We start from the raw sequence: 16,475 nt of genomic DNA, 5'->3' as shown, positions 1-16,475 counted from the left end.
GCAACATGGTGAATAATTCATATTTTCTACTTTTGTTGTATGTATCACGATGTGGCAAATACAGTATATGCAAAAATCATAAAAAAAATATATTAACTAATGTTAACTAATGCGGCAGAACATCATATGAGTAAAACAAAAAGTTCAAAGGCTAGCAGTAGTTTCGTTTTTAATTGCAGATTGTTCTGAATCACTACTTTGAATAACAGAAACTCATAGAACGATAACGTGATCTCTGTTTCTCCACCAACCAACAGGTGGCTACCTGCTTAAAAGTAGAGCTGCACTAACGATTGTTTTCTCAATTAATTGGTTAATTTGTTGGTCTATTAAATGTCTAAACCAGAGGATGTTCACTTTCAGGATGTTTCACTTTTCTTAAAACCAAGAGGTTTTTTGTGCAAGAAAGCACAAGAAAAATCAACTCAACTGAAAAAAAGTGAAAAAAAAACACAACTAGATTGATGCATCCTTTGTATGGCAGTGGTTGTAGTGATATGGGAAACACACCATCACTTGTGTGCACCATCCAGCCAATGTCTTGAAACACACACACATCATAAGCAACCTCAGAGCTTGTCGGGTTGAAGTGCGAAGAAGGTCAAAACAACAGCTGACGACTGCCTGTCAGGCTCTGACAACAACAAAAGGAAGAGACGAGTCAACAGCGACCGACTAGAGTTGTTTACTAGCCACGGGGGTCAAAGGTCATTGTTGCTGCATAATATTGGCTGTCTTGTCGGGGGGACATTAACAATTTTTGGACAATGAAACAGAGAAATTAATCGACAGGAAGTTTGGGATTGACCTGAGAGAGCCGGAGGATGGATGTGTCAAGGACGGGGAAGTTGTCATGATTCCAAATGATTCAGTTCAGCTCACATGTGATGACACGATAAATAAAACACTATAATTTACTATGAGGTAAAGAGAACACTTTCATTTCTTTCAGTACTGGTGCCAAAACTTTAACAAAAAGTGTTTGGCTCATCAGAACGTTCCCCAGTCAATATATAAATAGAAATGGAGGCTTTTAAAAAGAGTTTTCCTTTTTCTTTCCTTTGCTTCCTTTTCACTTTCTACGCCTCTGTTAATGCACATGCATTTAGCATCTTCCTGTTTTTGTTCTCATTGTCGTTATTATAACAACAACAGATGGACTGGTTTCGTTGCCTGGTTGAGGGCTAATGAGAGTACTTAAGGGGCAGTTTTTTTCTCTCAGTTTCACATTCTGTATTTAGGTTTCATTGTGCCTGTTTGCTGCATATTCTTGATGCAAAATAAACACAATATCTTTAAAGATGCACTGATGTGTAACTTTAACGGATATTTTTCACTTTTTTCTGACATTTTGTGGACAAAACGATTAAAAGATGAATCAAAACTATAATTGGTAACCTGACTGGTAGACAATGCAACATGTGATAAGAGGTCCCAGGTACACTTTGCTTTATTTTAAGGGGTCACAGGCCAAAAAGGTTGGGAACCACTGTTCTATAAGTATATCATTTGTTTAGGGTTGGGTATTGTTCATGTGCCAACATGGTTTAACAATGCTGATTAATGTCAAAGTGTCAAAGTATCATTTAAATCAGGTGCCTTTTGTTGCAGCACCTGACAATTTTCAATACTGTGTCCAATGGACCCAATTTAGTCAGGAGCTAAAATGTATCACAGTCTGATTCCCAGTTCTACACTTACATGTCCAAGTGTAGGTGAAAGAGAATGAACATACAGTATATATTTTCTTAAAATCCATTTAATTACCTTACAGGTACTTTATGGAGTTTTTGACCACTAGTAGCGCTACAGAGCAATGTTTTAACAAGTGGGTTCCTTGTTTTGATACCATTCTCATGTTTGTATGCTAAATATACCGCCATCCGTTGGCTTAGCTTAGTTTAGCACAAAGTCTGGTTTCGGGGGAAACAGCTGGACTAACTCTGTCCAAAGGTAACAAAATCCACTATCTCTGACGTATACATAACTAGTTGCATCTTGTTTTTGTCTTTTTTTTTTTGTACAAAAACAACAAATTGCCAGTTTATGGGTGGTTATGTACTGAATTACTTCTTTGGAGAGTGACACATTACTTTTTGTATTAATTCTGCACAGCATAGCATTGAACAAAATAAGTCAAGTGCCAATTTTGAGCTTTGATGATTATTTCATCTGTCCAAAACCTTCCGCTGGTTGCCTGGCAACTGGTCCAGATCAGTACATAACCCTTTCCATTGGCAGACAATTTTGTCCAAAGCCCGTTCAAATTAAGGTCCAATCAGAGCCACAATAGATCCACAAGAAACCATCAGGTTTCAAAATAACACCTGACACAAGTATCACAAGGTTGCAAGGAGATGAAAAAAACATGATGCACTGATATGTGATATGATACCGATACATCGGGTCATTACACTCAGTATATTTTGTTGTTTTCAATGACTTGTAAACATCTGAAAACCTCTGAAATATATAATCACCAAACATTATAGCATGAACTGTCCACACAGGCAACTGCATGACATTCAGTCTGTCAATCGGCTGAGACATTGCTCATGTTTGACAGTCCTGCCCCCAAAATCAGCTGGGAGGAATCCTGTAATGCTGGTTCACCGTCAGGCTCATATTTACATTAAAGTAACGCACACTTCACACCAATAGAGACTAAAATAACAGCACCAGTGCAAACACGTCTGCACAGCTGGGTCATGTAAGGTCGCCTTGCACTTAGCTGTGTTAGTTAACCCTGTATAACCCTGGGTTTTTACCTTTTCATTCATAATTATCTTAATTTTATTTTACTGTATTTATCTTTTTATTGTTTTAATTTTATGATCATGTCATGTTTTAAATTTCTTGTGAAGCCTTTTGAGCTGCATTTAATGTTTGAATTATTTTACACCATGTTTTCATTTTATTTCACATCATTTGCAAACTTTTACATTATTTGTAAAATTATTTAAAAATGTTGTTCTTTTAATGAATAATTTTATGTAAAGCACTGTAGCTGTATTTTATGTTTGAAAGTATGCTTATTATTATTTTAATTATAAAACTTATTTATTGATTTGTTTTAATTTGTCACTTGGGAGCAGAAGAACTAAACCCGACAAGCTTAAAAACTCGTCTCAGACAGATCCATTGTTAACATGAAATACATTTTTAAAGTTTTTATGAATACATGTTTATTATTGGTTCTTGTTCAGTTTCAGCTTGTGACCACTGCTCATCTTTGCTGGTGCAGTTTGTCTGTGTCTGACAGATGTTACTGTGATTTTCCAGACTATTCCCACCTTGACACACTGGATTTTTTTTTTTTTGGCTCTTGCTATTTCAGCTCGGATTATTTTGCCTCTTCTGGAGCTCTGTTAGTTGACTCATGCTGCCTACATATCAAACTGCTGATTGACTCTTTTATAGGCGACAGATGCTGCTAACTGGCATCGGGCCAATGATGAGCCATCTCTGTAGAACTGTAATACAGTTACTTCTATCATAAAGTCCTCTTCTATGAGGGATTTACTTGTTTTTGGTCTACCTCCAAGTAGATCAAAAAAAGAGTGATATATTGTGGCCTTGTGATTCTTTAAAATCTTGGTCAGAAAACACACACACACTGCATATACCGTATGCAGAGAAGTGCAGTGAAGAACTGGGTGTGTCTCCATCTGGCTGACAGATAGAGACAGAGAGAGACCTAGAAAGAAAGAGAGAGAGAGAGAGAGGGAGAGAGAGAGAAGCTGCCCGGCTGTTATCACACCACACCCTGTTGACGCAAAACCGGCCACCACTTCCCTACACACCCTCTTATCCCCACACACACACACACACACAAACGCTAGACAAAGTACACTAAGTTAAGTACATATAACTCTTGCATACACACACACACACACACACACAAACAAACACACACGTGCCTAGACCACAGTGTTGCGGTCAGAGTATTTCTCTAAAGCTCACACTGAATTCAAAGCACTTATAGGCTCGAACCAACCTCAAACGTGAGGGAGCATGTGCAAACAGACACACACAAATAAAACACATTCACAGGATTTACTCGGTGAAACAAGTGCCTATAAAACACGTCTCCTGTCTGTCAAACAATCTGAGCAGGTGTTATCAAAAAGAAACCGAATGTCAATACATCTCCACCAACAGCCACTAAAATATGACCCTGTCTACTGATATAAGGGAAATATTTTGCATCTACTTTCTTTTTTATATCAATATAACTGGTTGTTGCCTTCTTTTACCAGTAGGAAGCAACAGCATCCAATAAATTAAAAAAAATACATTTCTATTTCAGTTCACCATATATACAGTACATTTATATGCCTTTGAATGTACCTCATTTGTATGTCACTTTAGACCGAAGCATCTGCCAATAAACATGTATATTGGACTGATAGAATTGCATCACACCCTTTACAGTCAGTTATATTCGAATCAATCTGCCCATAGACTGTGGATGGTTGATTTCTTAACCGTCATGTAAATGTGAAATTCGTTTTCCGTAATCCAGGTAGGGGATAAAGAAACCAGATTCCCCTAGGTAGATGTGCATGTGCCTGGAGAAGGAAGCACAGGAAGTTGTCACCAGCAGAAAGTGAATTACAATTATCAACAGGGCGAGCATCAGCAGCAGCAAAACAACAACAACCAAAAGTCAGCATTATTAGAGCGACAAGAGACGCTATTAATGGAGAATGTCATGAAGGAGTACAACATCCTGAAATATCCAGATGAGAGGAAACACTGCAATGCTGACTTTTTGAAGAAGCTGTCCAGTTGCGAGGCAGAGGAGGGCTTCAGGAGGACTGTAGAGCAGATTCACTGTGGGTGGAAAATGTTAAAACAGTCCTACCGCAAATCTAAGATTCACAACAGGACCGGTGGCAGTGACCACAGTTTGTGTCAGTTTTTGGGTGTAGAACGCAGGCTTCAGAGATAGTTGAGTTCAACAATAATGCCTCGCCCCCATTGGCAGATAACAAAGGGTTGTTGCATGTCAGTGTTCAGCCTATTTCAACAAAAGGATATTCTTGTAGTTTGGCTCCTGAGTTGTTAATAGCCTGATTTTGCTAACTCTACTGTTTTGTGTTATTCAGAGAACTATGACTCAAATGTTTCAGAGGTCACTTTAACACATGACACAAATTAAAAGAGTGAAAGACCATTTATGAAAATAGATTCGAGCCAGCTCATCTGGTGAGTGACACCTTGCATATTCAACATCTAATGTGTTTCACTAAATGGAAACTTTCTTTATGCATATTTTTAACCACATTTCAGCTCAGTGTCTCACTATGTGCCATCAACTGACTGCTCTATACACATGCATATTGTGTTAAACATCAATTATGTTGTTCAGTTTCATTTTTGAAGCACATGTTTCAACCCCATCGAGATACATTTGATTACACAGTCAAAGACAAATGCAGAACTTTGAGACACAGACAGTCAGGGACGAAAGAGGATATGTAAGATGATTCATATCACTAAGTTATGAAAACATGAGATAGCATTTGATTTGACACAAATGTCAGACAAAGAGAAACAGTCCTTCTCAAAAGCACCACTTGAGGTCTAGCCTAGACAAGACTTAGCTTGTCTTCCTTCATGGGAAAGGATACCCACGTTAAGACTTTTCCATCACCATAATGAAACCGGGTAACCTCAAGTGTGTCTCTGCAAATATGACAGCAGGTACTCGCACCTCCTGTACTATTGGAGCCCCTACGTCTGCCAACACACCTCCGCAGTTAGTCCAAAATGTTGCTGCCCATCTAGTGTTCAACCTCCCCACGTTTTCTCACACTACTCCTCTTGTCCGTTCACTCCACACACTTTCTGTTGCAGCTCAAGTCCAGTTCAAGACTCTAGTGCTAGGCTACAGGGCAGTAAAAGGACCTGCTCTCAAGCCATGGTCAAACCAAGTGGCAACTACCATGGTTTGAGGATGAAGCCAGTGCGGAAGTACCTTAAAGTGCAATCCCAACTAACCAACAAGTCCAACTGACTCCCATTCAAAAAGCATCAACTTCTCTCTAGAAATACTCAGTCAAACGTGTCATTAGGGGTCAATTGCTAAATGTGTGGCCTCTAACAAGTATACTGGTGATTATTTTGGAAATTATAACATTGGACCAAGTGTGCACCACTCTGTGTTTCCAGTAAGCTAGCGTTCACTTCAGTCTGAAGTAGGGGGGGCGTGTTTCCAGAGTGTGAAAGGCAACAACCTGTATTCCTTAGATTAAGAGGCCTACAGGAGTGAGGACAGGATCCTGTAAAACCAGGCCAGAAACACACTGATTTAAAAACAGCGCTTTAAAACAATCTCCGTCCATACGAGCATTTTAGCACCATTTCAGAAATAACCTCCGTCCATACTTACACACCTGAAACGCATATCACACGACCATTCCATACACTGGGCATGCAGGTGCCAGTGTAAACAGGAAGCAGATTATCTACTGCAGTTGGTTGCTTAAATGAAAAAAATACTACAGTGAAAGAACAGCCACAGTAAGAAGTAAGACCAGAGATTTCTTTGCTTGGACTAACGACAACGCGGAACTGTTACTGAAAGAAACACATGAGTAAAAGGCGGTCAAGGAATCAGGGAAGGACATATTGTGACTGATAAGAACCCTCTATCACTGGACTTAATGACTACAGGCCCATCACCCTGACGTCTGTGGTCATGAAGTCCTATAAGAGACTGGGGTCGACCCACCTGAGGGAAATCACACGCCCCCTGCTGGACCCCCTGCAGTTTGCCTACCGGGCAAAAAGGTCAGTGGATGATGCAATCAACACGGGATACATGTCTGCATAGAGACAGGAGGTCGAACAGCTGGCCCTGTGGTGCAATCACAACAACCTGGAGCTGAATACGCTCAAAACTGTGGAGATGACAGTGGACATCAGGAAGAGCCACCCATCACTGCACCCCTTCCCCACCATACTCAACAAAACCATGTCGGCTGTGGAATCCTTCAGGTTTCTGGGATCTACAGTCTCCCAGGACCTGAAGTGGGAGTCCAACATCAACACAGTCATCAAAAAGGCCCGGTAGAGGATGTACTTCCTGCGCCAGCTAAGGAAATACAACCTGCCTCAGGAGCTGCTGATCCAGTTTTACACTGCGGTCATCAAGTCTGTTCTCGGTACATCCATCACTGTCTGGTTTGGAAACGCCACCAAACAGGACAGGAACAGACTACAACGGACAGTCAGGTCTGCAGAAAAGATTATCAGTGCTGGTCTGCCGAATACATTTCACTCATTACTGTATATCTGAACAGGCTGTATATACTATACATAACCACCTACTATAAGTTTAAAAAGTAGCAGGGTTTTTTCCATTTAATATTTATCTCATTACTCACTTCTTTGCACTATTTGCATCCAGTTCACAGAAACTGTTTCACCTGTATATAGTCATTCTTGCTGTATATTTCTGAAGATTGTTGTGTTGTTATTCTGCGTAAGTACATTGAGAGCCACTAAACCAGAGTCAAATTCCTTTGGCTAATAAAGATGATTCTGGTTCTTATTTAGAAGGTCCATGGCTCCTTTGCAAACCAGTGGGTGACGTCACACCTTGATACGCCCATATTTACTGATATACAGGTGAAACCATTATACTGTTCTGCTTCTAGACAAAGCTATTGCCTCTCACTCTGGAAACCCTTTTAGTTGCTTGAGAGGAATGCACTCTTCTGCATGTAGACAAGACACACATAAGAGTTCTGAGAGATGGTTTATTTGGACTAGGATGAATTTAAGGAGCAAGATGGAAGACGTCCTTTTAATATTTTAGAAAAGCAGTGATCGGGTAGGTAGCGTGTTTCTCTTGCTGCTATTGAAGTGCAGCGTAATGTCTGGAGATCAAACGTTACAGATTTAATTTACTTTTCTCTCTCATGTTGTCATAAGTGAGTTCCAGAATGAAACAAGCCACCTGGAGTTTCTTGTTAACTTATCTGTCTTGGGAATCTTTTGTTTACAGCGACGTTGCACAGGAAGATTTTCACCAGGTCTGATGGAGCAAAAATATTAGATCATCGCTCCCAGTATATCGACTCCCGTTCACTGCATCCTACCAGTGCTGCAACCAACAATTATTTTCATTATGAGAAAATAATTATGTGAGAAAATTCACAATTTCTCAGGGGCCGTCATGATATCTTCAGTTTGCTTGTTTTGTCTGACCAACAGTCCAAAATCTTTAGATAGGTTAGATTAGCAAATAACCCAAAAATTTTCCAGTGTAGGAATGGAGGAAAAAGCCCAACACAATAATAGACAAACAGGACTTCAAATGTATCCAAACGCACTGAAAAAAGGAGGCTTTTGTTTTTGTGTGTACCATTCTGCCCTGTATAGCATAGAGCCTATGGTCATGTGATTTTGATTAGCTGACCTTGATCACCTTTAACCCAGTTTCCATTTCAAGCCCAAGTTGCTTTACTTGGTGTGAAAGTAAACATGAATGCTTCCAAAACATCACCATATAAGATTCGTTCTCCATTTTTTCAAGAAATGAAAAAAAAGTGTGAGTGTTCAGCTTACAAACTGTGACCCGATTATCTGTAGATCTCCTTCTCCCTCGATGTCTTTCTATCATTCCCATAACCTCTGTATCGCTCACCACACACACACACACACACACACACGATTTCAGACACACCCTCCCCACCTCAACCATTGCCCCACCCCTCCTCCTCATCCTCTTCCTCCTACTTCACTCCACTCCCCCACATCCCGCTTTTCTTTTCATTGTGGCCATTTTGGCAGCGCGGCCATGGTTGCCATGGTGACAGGATTCTTTCCCCCGTTAATGACTGTGGCGTGGTTGGTAGGGGGTCATTCTCCACCGCAGCCACCACCACCACCGCATCAGGGCCTAATCTGAGGTGACACGGCCAATATCCTCACTCACGCACGAGGAAAAACGCAAGAACGCACACACACACACACACACACACACACACACAAGCGCGTCAACACAGGCATGCACACTGGCATGCGGCAAACATTCACAGGAGCCCACTGAGAAGAATGTGTGTGTGTACGTGCACACGGACACACATACATACACACACACACACACACACACAAGCTCTACAGGCCCCACCCCTCGCCACCCTCCCACCACACCACACACACTCATTCACATAATTCACAGTCACACATTCCCACTAGGAGCACACAGTCAGCTACACTCTGCCCTCCAATAATGAACCCTCACTCACTTGAGCACACACACACATATACACACTTCCTTTCCCTTGAACATCCAGTACCAAAGCTTCTCCTCTCCTTTTCCCTTTGCTCAGGCCTCCTAACAACCTCAAGCTGTTGAGATATAACTCCTCACATATACAGAAAGCTGCCTTTTCTCCATTCCAGACTTACAGTTCCGAGCTCTAAATCTATTCTAATCTCAACTTTCGAGGGTGTGGTTTAAGTGCAAGCTGCCTGATCATTACAAAAAGGCTGCGTTATTGGTTGACGGAGCTGTAGCTATGTGTGATGGTGAACCTTTGTCGTTCCCAGCATGTCATCACAGCATATACCTTCAGGTAACTTCACGTAATTACACTAATGGTAGCAGGCACTCAGACAGAAAACTGAGGTGGGCATTAGCTCTGCGTGAAAAAACGCAGCCCTCTCATTCATTTGAATGACGCCGGTGTGTTGGCGCAACGGGGTTGCCAACGCAGACGGCTCTGCAAAACACTGAAGGGCCATTTGGCAAAAAAAGCAGAACCTGGTTCAACTTTTGCTGCAATGCAACGTCATGCTGCAAGGCTCTGCATTGGCCAATCAGTCCCGGTGAATTACTTTATACTGTGAACACTGCGTTTCTGCTGTTTACCTCACGATCATAGCGAGGAAAGATGAAACCGTCGCTGCCGCTGTAACTTTCCTGAGTTGTAAAATCCTGTCCGTGACCTCTGTGCAGTGTTTTGCTATCTGCTAAGACTTTAAAACACAAGTATTTTCTCTATCAATCAATTCATTGTTTTGTCTATAAAATATCAGAAAACAGTAAACAATGTGTTATAATTCATAAAATCCTGTGTTGATGTCTTCATAAATCAAGTTAAAGTTAAAGTCATGTATGACGCAGGAGAGCTTCAAATCGTCACACTTGAGAAGCTGCAACCAGCAAACTGCTTAACAAAATGACAAACACAATTTTTCAATTATCAAATTAGTTGCGGAGCCATTTTCTCTCAATCAATTTATTGATTATCGCAGCTCCATTCACAAGTTCTTAAAAGCTAAGATTATACAACGTGTCAGGTCATACGTTGTATTTAAAATCAATTAAAAGAAAGCTGCTGATTTAAACTGACGGTCCCGGTGGTCTTTTCAAGCAGTATGGTTGAAAAATTTGATGTTGCAAGTAACAATGTTGAGGCAACACACACCGCTAAGATAATGAACATTGACGATATCGTTATCACACATCCTTCTCTATTTGCTGATCTCACATATGTACGACTAGAAGTACTAATTCTACATTTATAAATGTCAACTATCATGTCAATTGTGCTCTGAAGTCAGTTGAAAGCATGCATTCTTACATTCTGGGTTGGCCATGTTTAATTATGGCACACATGCCCGTGCACAACCCCACAACCCCAGTACCACAGAATGATGTCAGAGTTACACTTCCGCTGATATAATCTTCAGGCTCAGGATGTGTGTGTGTGTATGTGTGTGTTTATACACACAATTACCTGCTGGGGTTCTTTGGAAGAACTGTACAAGCTAGTAGGAAACTTTGCATACCTTCAAACTACTGTAGCACCGTGGTATTCACACCATACACACATTCCTCTGAATGATTAACGAAGCTTGTACGCAGGTCTGCTTGTTTCTTTCCTTAGTGTGGCTCCATGGGCAGAGTTAGCGCTGATGCTAAGGAATGCTTCCTACAGGGGAAGCCAAAAACCTTTGCAAGAAGGAATAAGATTCAACAGCAAGAATGGACTCAAATGTTCTCATGAACTGGATGAATGCAGCTGGATGTCGGAAACAGATCAGCACATGACTGAAATCTGTATTTATCACATGTTGAATTTGAATGGACAGCAAGCAACAAAAAAAAAAAAAAAAAAAAGAAAGGGAAGAGGAAAGCAGAGAAGAAGAAGACATGAGCTGTTATAAACAAACCCAGTCCTAACAAAGTTGTTCTTTCTGAAGCAGCGAGTCACATGACAAACTCCCAGCAGCTTTATGACCTTCAGATACACTTATACTCTTTTCCTACAATTAGTGCTGACATTGTTTACTCAGAAGACTCTGGGCGTCAACAGCAGCCGGACCAGTCTCCATTAACAGCCCTGACGCAAGCCACCACCCTGAAAACCAGCTAGTCAGCCACTGGATGAACCATTAAAAATGAAGTTTCATTTTGGGTTACTTTGGAGTTACTTTCTCTTACGAGTCCACTTGTTTTCTCCCCTTCTCTGTCTCATGTTGTTTTGGGTTTTCTTTTCTTTTTAGATAATCAGCTAGTTACATAAAACTGCCATAAAATTGTCAATCGTTTAAATAAAATAAGCATTTTTTCACTTTCTGCCTGTGTTTTTAGTGTGTCCGGGTTTTGAACTGAATGGAATTTCAAGTGTTGTGCTTAAAGCAATAACAATTTAAGAAATTCCATTGCGAGGAAAGCCTCCAGAAACAATGCTCAAAACAGTTTAGATTGGAACTGCTTTCTGCCAAAAAATAGTTTCACTGACAAGTCTTAACAGTGTGCTCTCTTGGCTGTCTAGACTAAAACAGACACTTCCTGTGTTTCTTTCCGGAAAGTGATCAACACCGTTTTCAAAAATCCAAAATCTCGCTGTTGTGAGCAACACGACCACCATTTACTTCCATTGGATCCTCTTAAAGACGTACTTTATATCTTAACCCTTACATACTGTTCGGGTCAAATTTGACCCATTTTTACATTTGAAAGAAGTAAGAACACCCTGAACATCGTGTTCTTTAGCCTGATAATTTTATGACTTTATGACCCAAAGTGATCTAGAATACACAGAAATGGAAATATTTCAACTTTTATTCATTTTTGTACAGCTGATACACATTTTTTAACCAGCAGGAAACAGAATCAAATGTTTAAATACTGAATACTTTTTTTAGACAGACAAATGAAAAACCAAGTTGTTTTCTGGTTTTGGTTTAATTTCTATTCCAACTGCTGATTTGAAGAGGAAAACATGCTGGGGGGAAAAACAGGAAAAAACAGGAAGTGGATTTCTTTTTTTGTTAATTCATACAAAAAATGGAAAAACAAAATGATGCATTTCTTTATCCTGTTATCAAACTAATTGAACGCAGCTTTGGACGGAGGGTACACGGACCGGGAGGCAGCGATGCCATTCCTGTGCCTAGTCTGCCGGAAAATAGAGGACGTCAGTTGAGTAGACGGTCCTTCAGCGCGGCCCTGGACACATTCGCGTTCACGCTGCTAGAAGAATGTGGCCACAATCAGCCCAGACCACCTCCGAATGTGGTCTGAGCGATCGGATCTCAACGCATCCTCAGTGAGTCTTGGATGCGTTCACACCTGTACTTACAGCTGTCCACTTATGACTGGATCACCCAAGACTTATGTTACTGCCAGGTGTAAACAGGGTTTAGTCACTCAACCAGCTAACTGATATTAATTAAGTAAAGTGGTCAGAAAACTCGTCAGCCGACCAACTTGATCTAATCTTTCACTCAAATGAAGAGCCAGTCAGCCAGTTGATAGTAATGTCCTGATGCTGGGATGAAGCAACAAGGACCAGAGATTGAGAAACTTTGACCTAACAGAGAGGAGGAGGGAGTACAAGCAGAAGAGTAAGAGACCAACTCAACTCTCCAAAACCCAAGTGAAGCCCTTTAAGTTTTATTAGACAGTCAGAAAAAGATTGACGTATTGTTGGCCTAATAACAAAGGCCAATGAACAAATAAGTCTGTCCTTTCAGAAGTGTGTGTTGGCTGCCTGAAGGACCACATCAAATACAGAAAATAAGAAAGAAAAATCAGCAGAGCTTTTGTAAATTTGCTGGCAACTCCACACCTCATGTATTCAAGGTAAAAGCTTTCAATCAGGAATAACTCACCACAGCTTTCACCGTGAAGCTCAGTTTAAGTTGGTTTTGATGTTGTTCAATAAACTCTGCCTTGAATGAACCTTGAAATACTCCCGTGTCTGGAGGCTACCATCTACGAAAAGCCCAGGAAATGATTAGCACTTCGGGTTTCCTGTTTGTTTCGCATAAACAGAAGAAAATCTGGGGAGCAAAGATGTTGCCAGCATCATGAAATATACAAGGATGACAGATTAGCACATTAAGACAGACAGAGTTAAACTGTCACTTCAATGTATAGTCAACACAGATGGCTACTGGGCCGGCCAAGCTGTTCCAAGGAACTCGGAGTGTGTGTATGTGTGTGTGTGTTTGTGTGTGTGTAAACAAGTTGGGGTTTTTTCAGCTCTACCACCACCTTCTCTCACTCTGTTTTCTCCATCTCGATATTTCCACCAACCTCCTGCTTTTCTCATCATGTTGGTGACTGAGAGGACAGAAAAAGGATAGACACAGAAAGTCTGGGTATGTATTATCCACAAACAGCCATCAATTCTATGTCTGTTAATCGCTTTTTATGCAGCCACTGGCAGTAAACTCAAGCTCAAATTTTAATTGGCAAAATGTTGAAACCGCGACTAAAACAAAGCGTTTCATTGGGCTGTGACTGCTTGAGCTTTGTAACGTCTTCCAGTCGTCCAATTGTCAACCATGTCCTGTGATGATGATGATGATGGTAGCCTTTCCAAACATCCCGCATCTCCAACTTCTTTTCAGTAATTCAAATTAAGCTGGAGTCTAAAATGATTAGCCGATGAATCTATCAACATTAAAACACCAACTGTCTCGATAGTCGCATAACTGTTTCAGTTAGTGAGCACAAATGCCAAACATCTGCTGGTTCCTGCTTCTCAAATATGAAGATTTGCTGCTTTTGTCTGTTTTCTAATATTGTAAATTTGTGTCTTTGTGTTTTGGACTGTTTGTCTGACTGAAATTGCAATTTGAAGAGTCTGGGAAATTGTGACTGTGTGGCAATTTTTCTCTATTTTTGACATTATTGTCAAGAAACCACAACAATCAGAGCTTTGTAGGTGGGATTAAGAACAGGGGAAACTATCTGTCTGGTGAGAAAAAAATGGCAACAAACAGGTATGAGATGGACAGAGATGGACAGGGAAATAACAATTCTCCACTGCTGATAGGTTGAGGTAAAATAACCCCCATCCAATACCCACATAGCTAACATGAACACAATGTCAAATTGAACACTAAAGTGACAACAAAATGGAAATTCAGCCCAATTATCAGGTTATGTGCATGGTTGCCTTTTATCTACAATATGTCCTCTGGGCTGTTTGTGTGCTTCTTTACTGCTTCTTCCATCAACTTCAGGTGAACACAAAGTCCCATTTTGATTTGCAATTATGTCAAGACTTTATATTTGATATTGATTGGACATAAGCACACAATATCGAACTTATGCATCAGACTTTGTACACCCATTGATTGTTCCATCTTTTGTTTTATCTTTGTGATTGTAAGGGTTCAAAAAAATGAATTTTATATAGTATGATTTTTAACAATGGTGTTAAGTTTATCTATTTCAGTGTCCAGATGGTGTAAACATGTAGACTGTAGTAGTGAAAAATAAGGGGGAAGAAGAGGAGGAGGCCTGTAATGGACAGAGTCTGCCTCTTATCCATGCACTGCAGCAGTCTGTTCAATTGTAACAGAGTCAAACAGTCCATCACGACTTGAACTGGATCCCAGTTCCTCCAAAACTGGTTGACGAAACTAATGCCAGGAGTGGAACAGGGAACTATTTTGTTTACAGATCTGACAAATACTGAACCAGTGTAACAAAACTCCTGTGCAGCAGTCCTGTTTGAATCTGACTACACATACAGGAACCGACCAGGTTACGCATGATCTACGTCTCAAAATATAACCGTAAAATTTCTAATTGTACAGATGGAAAAAAAACACATCTCCATGAAGCCAGCTGTGATTTCTTTGTGGTTCTCCATCACCTCCATTGCATTCATTGTACAAACTGGCGACAGGATGACACAGAGGTATTTTTGCTTCTGCTAAACTTAACAGCAAAACACACTTCAGTCCAGGTCTGAATTCCTTTCAAGGTGATGAAAAAGATGAGAAACCAAGGTCAGACCAGAAGCTCAGTGTAAACACTTTGTAAAGCTGGCTCTAGCAAAGACTCACAATGATGCTCACTGCTGTTCACTGTAGCGGGTACACTGAACTTAGTAATGATGTTTAGAGTTGAATTTTGGTAACATTAAAAAAAGAATGAGCCAGTTCTGCTCTGCCTTCACTATATAAACGGTGCTGTGCATCTATAAATAGCCCTAAAGCCCTGGGGCAGGCCAGCCTGAGCAAGGCCGCCCAGCAAACACAGAAAAAAAAAAAAAAAAAAAAAAAAGACACCGTGACACCAACAACAACTCTGCTTCCCCCCCTGTGCTGCTCTGCTGAATCCAGGGCAAGAAAGTCTGTTAACCCTCCTCCAGACACTGCAAGCTACAGTGCAGCACATTTCGCAACAAGTTAACACGGTGTCCTACCTCAATAATGCAGGCAGAGTCTGACCAATCAGTGTCGAGATGTATCATCTCTCTATATTTCAGCAAAATCAGACCAATAAATGAATACTCAACCGACGTAAATTCAAAATCTTCAACTTCAGACATTGTTAAATCACAATGAAATTGCTTTATAAGATCATCCTGCTCTCTAAATGTGACGCAATTACTGTTGGACTATGAAGTACTACCTACTCTCCTACTTACACTACATGCCCCACCCCCCCCCCGCCCACTATGTGATTGTGGAACATGATTCCAAAACCACATGCATCGATATGTAGCTATAACAGCCTCCACTCTTCTAGGAAGGCTTTCTAAAAGATTTTGGAACCTGGCTGCAGGGATTTAGCTCCCATTTGAACAAGTAAAGGTCGGCCACTGATGGATGATAAGGCCTCGCTGGCGGTCTGTGTTGGATGGGGTTGGGACCGGCCATGGACCTGGCTTTGTGTATTGTCATGTTGAAACAGAAAAGAGACAAATACAAACTGACACAAAGTTATAAACACACATAAATTTCACTCAGAGGTTCATAAAGGAAGCCATAATGGAACAATGCTATTGATTAAAACAGTGGCCTCCTTCAATAATAATCATAGTGGTAATAATAATAATAATAATAATACATTTTACTTATAGAGGCCATTTAAAGATATTCAAAGATGGGTTACACAACAAGTTAAGAAAAGTAACTAAATAACACAATGAAAAACCTTTATGCTGTATCTACTTTTCACCTTCCCATTCTCCGGAATG

The 16,475-nt window shown here is 40.6% G+C and overlaps 1 protein-coding gene across 5 annotated transcripts in view; it reads right to left on the bottom strand.

The window, feature by feature from the left end:
* Positions 1-16,475, bottom strand: part of klf8 (Kruppel like factor 8) — an 85,058-nt gene that overhangs the window by 59,315 nt on the left and 9,268 nt on the right. The window contains exon 1 of one of the 5 annotated variants that reach the window (XM_067608872.1): positions 2,481-2,569. The exons of the other annotated variants lie outside the window; for them this stretch is intronic. The gene's annotated coding sequence lies outside the window, so the exon portion shown is untranslated. Of the gene's footprint in view, positions 1-2,480; positions 2,570-16,475 lie in introns of those variants that run through there. 5 annotated transcript variants of the gene reach the window in all.

This window comes from Thunnus thynnus, chromosome 13 (assembly GCF_963924715.1).
Source record: "Thunnus thynnus chromosome 13, fThuThy2.1, whole genome shotgun sequence".
Taxonomy (NCBI): Eukaryota; Metazoa; Chordata; class Actinopteri; order Scombriformes; family Scombridae; genus Thunnus; species Thunnus thynnus.
Note: the sequence above shows the minus strand (reverse complement) of the source record. Positions and strands in the feature narration are given on the sequence as shown.